The sequence below is a fragment of the Theropithecus gelada genome, chromosome 11, assembly GCF_003255815.1.
Source record: "Theropithecus gelada isolate Dixy chromosome 11, Tgel_1.0, whole genome shotgun sequence".
Taxonomy (NCBI): Eukaryota; Metazoa; Chordata; class Mammalia; order Primates; family Cercopithecidae; genus Theropithecus; species Theropithecus gelada.
The window spans coordinates 97750178-97759237 of record NC_037679.1 but is presented as its reverse complement, the minus strand read 5'-3'; the positions used below and the strand labels follow the sequence as shown (position 1 = coordinate 97759237).

Sequence of the window (9060 nt, the reverse complement as noted above, 5' to 3'; positions counted from 1 at the left end):
AGCCAGGCATGATGGCTTGCACCTGTAATCCCTCAGCAGAACTGTTTGAACCCAGGAGGCAGAGGTTGTAGTGAGCCAAAATGGCACCACTGCACTCCAACCTGGGCAACAGAGTGATATTGATACTCCATCTCAAAAAACAAAACAAAAATAAAATAAAATAGGCCGGGCGTGGTGGCTCACGCCTATAATCTCAGCACTTTGGGAGGCTAAGGCAGGCAGATCACGAGGTCAGGAGATCGAGACCATCCTGGCCAACATGGTGAAACCCCATCTCTACTAAAAATACAAAAATTAGCTGGGCATGGTGGCGTGTGCCTGTAATCCCAGCTACTCAGGAGACTGAGGCAGGAGAACCCACGAGTAGGAGGTTGCAGTGAGCCGAGATCCCGCCACTACACTCCAGCCTGGCGACAGAGCAAGACTCTGTCTCAAAAAAATAAAGTAAAATAAAATAAAATAAAATAAAATAAAATAAAATAAAATAAAATAATTGAGGACCACGAGAACTAGGGAAAAAAAGAAAAAAGAAAGGCCGAGGCAGGCGGATCACCTGAGGTCGGGAGTTTGAGACCAGACTGAGAAACCCCGTCTCTACTAAAAATACAAAAATTAGCTGGGTGTGGTGGCACATGCCTGTAATCCCAGCTACTCAGGAGGCTGAGGAGGAGAATCGCTTGAACCTGGGAGGTGGAGGTTGCAGTGAGCTGAGATTGCACCAGTGCACTCCAGCCTGGACAAACAAGAGCGAAACTCCATCTCAAAAAAAAAAAAAAAGAAAGAAAAAGAAAATCCCTTAGTTACTGCATCTATTAGGTACAGCATATATTTGTGTAAAAATCACTATGTGGCAGTATATATATATAATGATGTACAAAATAATATTTTATAATGTTTTGAAGAGGAAGAAGGAAGCATACTAAGAAGTAACTCAGGAATGGAAAACCAAATATCATATGTTCTCATAAGTGGGAGCTAAGCCATGAGAATACAGAGGCATAAGAATGACACAATAGACTCTGGGGACTCGGGGGAAAGGGTGGGAAGAGGTAGAGGTATAAAAGACTATAAATAGGGTTCAGTGTATACTGCTTGGGTGATGGGTGCACCCAAATCTCACAAATCACCACTAAATAACTGACTCATGTAACCAAACACCACCTGTTCCCCAATAACCTATGAAAATAAAATAATAATAAAAAGAAGAAGAAAGCATACTAAAATAAAGATATGAACCTGAAACTTGTCATCCACCTGGATATGCTTGCCAGTATGTGACATCAGTAATAACATCATGACTGTAAGACCAGGCACAGTGGCTCACACCTGTAATCCCAGCACTTTGGGAGGCCAAGGTGGGCCGACTGATTTGAGATCAGAGGTTGAAGACCAGCCTGGGCAGCATGATAAAACCCCGCCTATACAAAAAATACAAAAACTTAGCCAGGCTTTCGTGGCTGGCGCCTGCCATCTCAGCTAGTCAAGAGGCTGAGGCACGAGAATCCTTTGAGTCCAGGAAGTGGAGGTTACGGTGAGCCAAGATCATGCCACTGCACTCCAGCCTGGGTGACAGAGCGAGACCCTGTCTCAAAAAATAAATGACTTCATGACTGTGGATGGCAGCCTATGATGAATATTACTGAAGTACCTGTGTGATAACCAAGGCCTGGGGACAGAGAGCGGTGCCGGCTCCATGACTAGCTCTAGCTCAGCTTGAGAATTTAATCACGCCTGTGCTGCTGCTGCCGCTGGTTGTTTAAAACATAATTGTTGGCCGGGCACAGTGGCTCACGCCTGGAATATCAGCAGTTTGGGAGGCTGAGGCAGGCAGATCATCTGAGATAAGGAGTTCGAGGCCAGCCTGGCCAACATGGTGAAACCCCATCTCTACTAAAAAAAAAACAAATAAATTAGCCAGGCCTAGTGGCGCGTGCCTGTAGTCCCAGCTTCTCAGGAAGCTGAGGCAGGAGAACTGCTTGAATCCAGGAGGCGGAGGTTGCAGTGAGCCCAGATTGCGCCACTGCACTCCAGCCTGGGCGACAGAGCAAGACTTTGTCTCAAAAAAAAAAAAAAAGATTGTTTAAAACAATTCATCGGCCGGGCGCGGTGGCTCAAGCCTGTAATCCCAGCACTTTGGGAGGCCGAGACGGGCGGATCACGAGGTCAGGCGATCGAGACCATCCTGGCTAACACGATGAAACCCCGTCTCTACTAAAAGATACAAAAAACTAGCCGGGCGTGGTGGCGGGCGCCTGTAGTCCCAGCTACTCGGGAGGCTGAGGCAGGAGAATGGCGTGAACCCGGGAGGCGGAGCTTGCAGTGAGCCGAGATCGGGCCACTGCACTCCAGCCTGGGCGACAGAGCGAGACTCCATCTCAAAAAAAAAAAAAAAAAAAATTCATCAGTTGATGCCACTGAATCTTGAGCTAGTCAAACATTTGTTGCTAAAAGGTAAAAACTTTCATATTGCTACAAATGATTTAAAATTTTTACTTAAAAATTTAAAAATAAAAATTGGCCGGGCATGGTGGCTCACGCCTGTAATCCCAGCACTTTGGGAGGCCCAGGTGGGCAGATCATGAGGTCAGGCGATCGAGACAATCCTGGCTAACATGGTGAAACCCCGTCTCTACTAAAAATACAAAAAATCAGCCAGGTCTGGTGACGGGCGCCTGTAGTCCCAGCTACTCGGGAGGCTGAGGCAGGAGAATGGTGGGAGCCCGGGAGGCGGAGCTTGCAGTGAGTCAAGATTGTGCCACTGCACTCCAGCCTGGGTGACAGAGCGAGACTCCCTCTCAAAAAAAAAAAAAAAAAAAAAAAAAAAAAAAAAAAAAAAAAAAAAAAATTATAGATGAGGTCTTGCTATTTTGCCCAGGCTAAACTCAAATTCCTGGGTTCAAGTAATCACTCCACCTCAGCCTCCCAAGTAGCTAAGACTACAGGCATGTGCCACAATGTCTTTTTACTTATTTTATTCTTCTGTCGAGACAGGGTCTCACTGTACTCCAGGCTGGAGTGCAGTGGCACGATCATGACTTACTGCAACCTCACCCCAGGCTCAGATGATCCTCCCACCCTAGCCTCTCAAGTAGCTAGGACTACAGGCACGTGCCACCAGGCTTGGCTAATATTTAATTTTTTGTAGAGACGGGCGGGGGGTTGGGGGGGGAGTCTCTCTATGTTGCCCAGGTACTCCTGTACTCAAGCAGTTCTCCTGCCTCGTCCTCCCAAAGGGCTGGGATTACAGGCATGAGCCACTATGCCTGGCTGTTTTTACTTTTTAAAATTTTACATATATTTTTGAGACAAGGTCTGGCTCTGTTGCTCAGGCTGGAGTGCAGTGGCACGATCTCGGCTCACTGCAACCTCTGCCTTCTGGGTTCAAGCAATTCTCCCGTCTCAGCCTCTGGAGTAGCTGGGACAACAGGCGCCCGCCACCATGCCTGGATAATTTTTTTTTTTTTTTTGAGATGGAGTCTGGCTCTGTCGCCCAGGCTGGAGTGCAGTGGCACGGTGAAACCCCGTCTCTACTAAAAAATACAAAAAAAAAAAAAAAACTAGCCGGGCGAGGTGGCAGGCGCCTGTAGTCCCAGCTACTCGGGAGGCTGAGGCAGGAGAATGGCGTAAACCCGGGAGGCGGAGCTTGCAGTGAGCTGGATAATTTTTTTGAATGTTTTTGTAAAGACAGGGTTTCACCATGTTGCCCAGGTTGGTCTCGAACTCCTGGGCTCAAGCAATCCACCCACCTTGGCCTCGCAAAGTATCGGGATTACAGGCGTGAGCCACTGCGATCAGTCCTTTAAAAAAATAATGTGGCCGGGCGCGGTGGCTCAAGCCTGTAATCCCAGCACTTTGGGAGGCCGAGACGGGCGGATCACGAGGTCAGGAGATCGAGACCATCCTGGCTAACACGGTGAAACCCCGTCTCTACTTAAAAAAAATACAAAAAACTAGCCGGGCGAGGTGGTGGACGCCTGTAGTCCCAGCTACTCGGGAGGCTGAGGCAGGAGAATGGTGTGAACCTGGGGGGCGGACCTTGCAGTGAGCCGAGATCAGGCCACTGCACTCCAGCCTGGGTGACAGAGCGAGACTCCATCTCAAAAAAAAAAAAAAAAAAAAAAGTGCCCCCCTCAACTGCCGTTTTTACTTTTTTATTGAGATGTAACATATATAAAGTACACTAATCTTAAATTGCCCAGTGAACTTTTCCATACATATACACTTGGGTGACAACCACCAAAGAGATCAAGATAAAGAATCCAGCTGGTTGGGAGCGGTGGCTCACACCTGTAATCCCAGTACTTTGGGAGGCTAAGGCAGAGGATCACTTGAGCTCAGGAGTTCTGAGATGAGCCTAGGCAACATAGGGAGACTTCGTCTCTACTAAAAATTCAAAAACGTTAGCTGGGTGTGGTGGTGCATGCCTCTAGTCCCAGTTACTTTTGGGGGCTGAGGTCGGAGAACTGCTTGAGGCTGCAGTGAGTCCTGACCATGTCACTGCACTCCAGGCTGAGTGACAGAGCCGGATGCTGTCTTAAAAAAACAAAAACAAAAACAAGAAAAAAGAATTCAGCATCTGTCTTGCTCTTTCCCTGATGATACATCCCCAAGGGTAGCTCCTATTAGACCCCCATCAGTATAGATTAGCGTTGTCTGTTCTTCAATTTCATATAAATGAAATCATAATGTCAAATGCAGTGGCACTTGCCTCTAGGCACAGCTATTTGGAAGGCTGAGATGTGAAGACTGCTTGAGCTCAGGAGTTCCACTGCACTCCAGCCTGGGTTACAGAGGGAGACCTTGTCTCTAAAAGAAAGGAAAAAAGAAAGAAAAAGAAAACATATAGTATGTACTCTTTTGTGTCTTTCCAACATTGTATCTGTAAGTCATCCATGGTCTTGCATGAAATAGCTCATAATTTTCATTGTCATATAGTATTCTGTCATCTAAATATACCACAATTTATCTATTCTACTGTTGATGGATTTTTTTTTTTTTTTTTTTTTTTTGACAGTCTTGCTCTGTCGCCCAGACTGGAATGCAGTAGGGCGATCTTGGCTCACTGTAACCTCCACCTCCCAGGTTCAAGCGATTCTCCGCTTCAACCTCCTAAGTAGCTGGGACTTCAGGCGTGTACTACCATGCCTGGATTTTTGTATTTTTATTAGAGATGGCGTTTTCACCATGTTGGCCAGGCTGGTCTCGAACTCCTGACCTCAAGTGATCCGCCCACTTCAGCCTCCCAAAGTCCTGGGATTACAGGTGTGAGCCACTGCACTGGGCCTGTTAATGGATATTTAAATTGTTTCCAGTTTTCCACTATTATAAAGTTGCCATGTGCATTACTGTACAAGTCTGTTAACAAAAGACCCTGAGGCCTGCAGAAGAAAAACAAAGAAGAGCTGTATTTTTTGGAAAAAATAAAAAAAAGCAAATTGGGGAACGCTGCTGGTTTGCACACTGTTAACTGGAATAAAATCTCTTTCCTCCGAATTCCTTTACAGCCTGTGATCCCAGTACTTTGGGAGGCTGAGATGGGAGGATCACTTGAGGCCAGGAGTTGGAGACTAGCCTAGGTAGTATATTGAGATCTCCTTAGCAAATAATTTTTTTTTTTTCTGTTGCCCAGGCTGGAGTGCAATGGCGCGATCTCGGCTTGCTGCAACCTCTGCCTCCCTGGTTCAAGCGATTCTCCTGCCTCAGCCTCCCGAGTAGCTGGGATTACAGGCATACACCACCATGCCCAGCTAATTTTGTATTTTTAGTACAGACAGGGTTTCTCCATGTTGGTCAGACTGGTCTCGAACTCCTGACCTTAGGTGATTCACCTGCCTTGGCCTCCCAAAGTACTGGGATTACAGGAGTGAGCCACCTGGCCCGGCCAATAAAAAAAATTTTAATTAGTTGGGTGTGATGGTGCACACCTGTAGTCCTAGCTACTCAGAATGCCGAGGTGGGAGGATTGCTTGAGCCCAGAAGTTCAAGGCTGCAGAGGCTGCAAATGTGCCACTGTACTCCAGACTGGGTAACAGAGTAAGACTCTGTCTTTTAAAACAAATAAACTAATATAACAAAATTCCTTTTCAGAGAACTTTTTTCACAGTTCTTTGGTGGACCTAGGCATGCATTTTTCTTGGGTGCAAACATATGTGCAGAATTGCTGGGTAATAAGGGATTACAACATATAGATTTAATCACATGCAATTTTCTGATTTCTTTCCATAGGAACATTTTATTCAGAAATTAAATCATTCAGAGTTCCAGCACTGTCTGGGGCTATCAGGCTCTGTCCACCTCCATAGGCCTAGCACTGTCACCAACGGAGCCATGGAGGGACATCGGCCCAAGCTGGGGCGTCTTCATCATCGAAGAAGGCCTCTGGCCAGACCAGGCTCTGTGGGTGCGACCAGGCTGGAGGACTAGGGCGGTGGCAGTGGCCACGTGAGTGCACATGGCTGTGGGTGGTCCCTCACTTGCTCCCCTCCTCTCTTTTGCTACCCGTGGGCCATAGGCAAGCAGGGCACCCAGCCAGAATGGCATGATCCTGAAGCCCAACTTTCACAAGGACTGACAGTGGCGCAGCTAACCCACGGGGCAAATCTGCAGAAGCAAGGCGGCCAGCAAAAGCAGGCTGCATGGCCCACTCATATGGGCCCATTCACCCATGGTAAGGTGCCCCACACTGAGGCATCACTACAAAGCACGAGCTGGCAGGGGCCTCAGCTTGGAGGAGTAAAGGGTGGCTGGCATTCACAAGAAGGTGGCCCAGACCATTGGCATCTCTGAGACACAAGAAGGAGGAACAAGTCCACCGAGGCCCTGCAGGCCAATGTGCGGAAGCTGAAGGAGTACTGCTCCTCGCTCATCATCTTCCCCAGGAAGCCCTTGGCCCCCAAGAAGGGAGACAATTCTGCTGCAGAACTCAAACTGGATACTCAGCTGACAGGACCAGAAATGCCCATCGGCAATGTCTACAAGAAGGAGAAAGCCAGAGTCATCACTGACTAGGGGGAAAACTTCAAGGCCTTGTTAGTCTCTGTATGGCCCATGCAAATGCCCAGCTCTTTGGCATACAGGCACAAAGAGCCAAGGAAGCTGTAGAACAGGATGTTTAAAAAAAAAAAAAAATAGGAGGGCCGGGTGTGGTGGCTCACGCCTGTAATCCCAGCACTTTGTGAGGCCGAGGCGGGCGGATCACAAGGTCAGGAGATCGAGACCATCCTGGCTAACACGGTGAAACCCCGTCTCTACTAAAACTACAAAAAAAAATACAAAAAAAAAAAAAAAAAATTAGCCGTGTGTGGTGGCACGCACCTGTAGTCCCAGCTGCTCGGGAGGCTGAGGCAGGAGAATGGCATGAACCCGGGAGGCAGAGCTTGCAATGAGCTGAGATTGCGCTACTGCACTCCAGCCTGAGCAACAAGACTCCATCTCAATAAATAAATAAATAAAAATAGGAGGAGGCTCAAGCTGCTGTGTCAGCTCCACGCTGGGTCTCTCGGTCCCTCAGCCATGAGAAGGACGCTCCCCAGACTTGCTCCCTCCCCTGCGTCCCTGCGACCATGACCTGTGGTCGGAAGATGAACTGTCGTGCATCAGATGCCTCTGAGACATACAACTGGAGATGTGAGGTAAGAAATGGAATGTAAAGACTGGAAGCTCAGAAGAGCAGAACTCTGACCAACATGCCTCAGGAGTGCAAGTTGCTGATGAAGTATGTCGCATTTTTTATGACATGAGACTTTGTAAATGCTCAACACCAGAAGAAATCAAGAAAAGAAAGAAGACTGTCATTTTTTTGTCTCAGTGCAGACAAAAAATGCATCATTGTAGAAGGCAAAGAGATCTTGGTTGGAGATGTTGGTGTAACCATAACTGAGCCTTTCAAGCATTTTGTTGGAATGCTTCCTGAAAAAGATTGCCCCTATGCTTTGTACGATGCAAGCTTTGAAACAAAATAATCCAGAAGAATTGATGTTTTTTTGTGGGCACCAGAACTAGCACCTCTGAAAAGTAAAATGATCTATGCAAGCTCCAAGGATGCAATTAAAAAGAAATTTCAAGGCATAAAACATGAATGTCAAGCAAATGGACCAGAAGATCTCAGTCGGGCTTGTATTGCTGAAAAGTTGGGTGGATCCTTTTTTTTTTTGACGGAGCCTTGATCTGTTGCCCAGGCTGGAGTGCAATGACAGGATCTCGGCTCACGGCAACCTCTGCCTCCTGGGTTCAAGCGATTCTCCTGCCTCAGCCTCCCGAGTAGCTGGGATTATAGGTGTGTGCCACCATGCCCGGCTAATTTTTGTATTCTTAGTAGAGACAGGGTTTCATCTTGTTTATCAGGCTGGTCTCGAACTCCTGACCTTGTGATTTGTCCTCCTTGGCCTCCCAAAGTGCTGGGATTACAGGCGTGAGCCACCATATCTGGCCGGTGGATCCTTAATTGTAGCCTTTGAAGGATGCCCTGTGTAGATCATCATTCAGTGCCACAAATTGAAAGCTTCCATGTTTAATGTTATCCTCTTGCTATATAAATAAAGCAAATACATTTAGGCTGGGGTCTCACTGAGGGGGAGCTGTCTTGTCATCTTTTAGAGTAAATTAAATATTCTATAAACATATGCAAACAGCCCTAAATAAATCTAAAGCCTAAAGTTAAAAAAAAAAAGAAAAGAAAAGAAAAGAAAAAAAATAGCCGGGTGCGGTGGCTCACGCCTGTAATTCTAGCACTTTGGGAGGTGGAGGATTGCCTGAGCTCAGGAGTTCCAAACCAGCCTGGGCATCACGGTGAAACCCTATCTCTATTTTAAAGGTACAAAAAATTAGCCAGGCATGGCAGCATGTGCCTGTAGTCCTGGCTACAAGGGAGGCTGAGGCAGGAGAATTGCTTGACCCTGGGAGGCAGAGGTTGCAGTGAGCCAAGATTGTGCCACTGCACTCCAGCCTGGGCAACAGAGCACGACTCCGTCTCCAAAATAAATGCATAAATAAATAAAGTCCTGTTGAGGACTTGTAATATATCAGCAGTAATGCAAAAAAAACAAAAACAAAACCAAAAAC

The 9060-nt window shown here is 47.1% G+C and overlaps 1 pseudogene; it reads left to right on the top strand.

Moving 5' to 3' along the window:
* Window positions 1-7720: 7720 nt before the first annotated feature.
* Window positions 7721-8648, top strand: LOC112635202 (annotated as a pseudogene).
* Window positions 8649-9060: the final 412 nt, after the last annotated feature.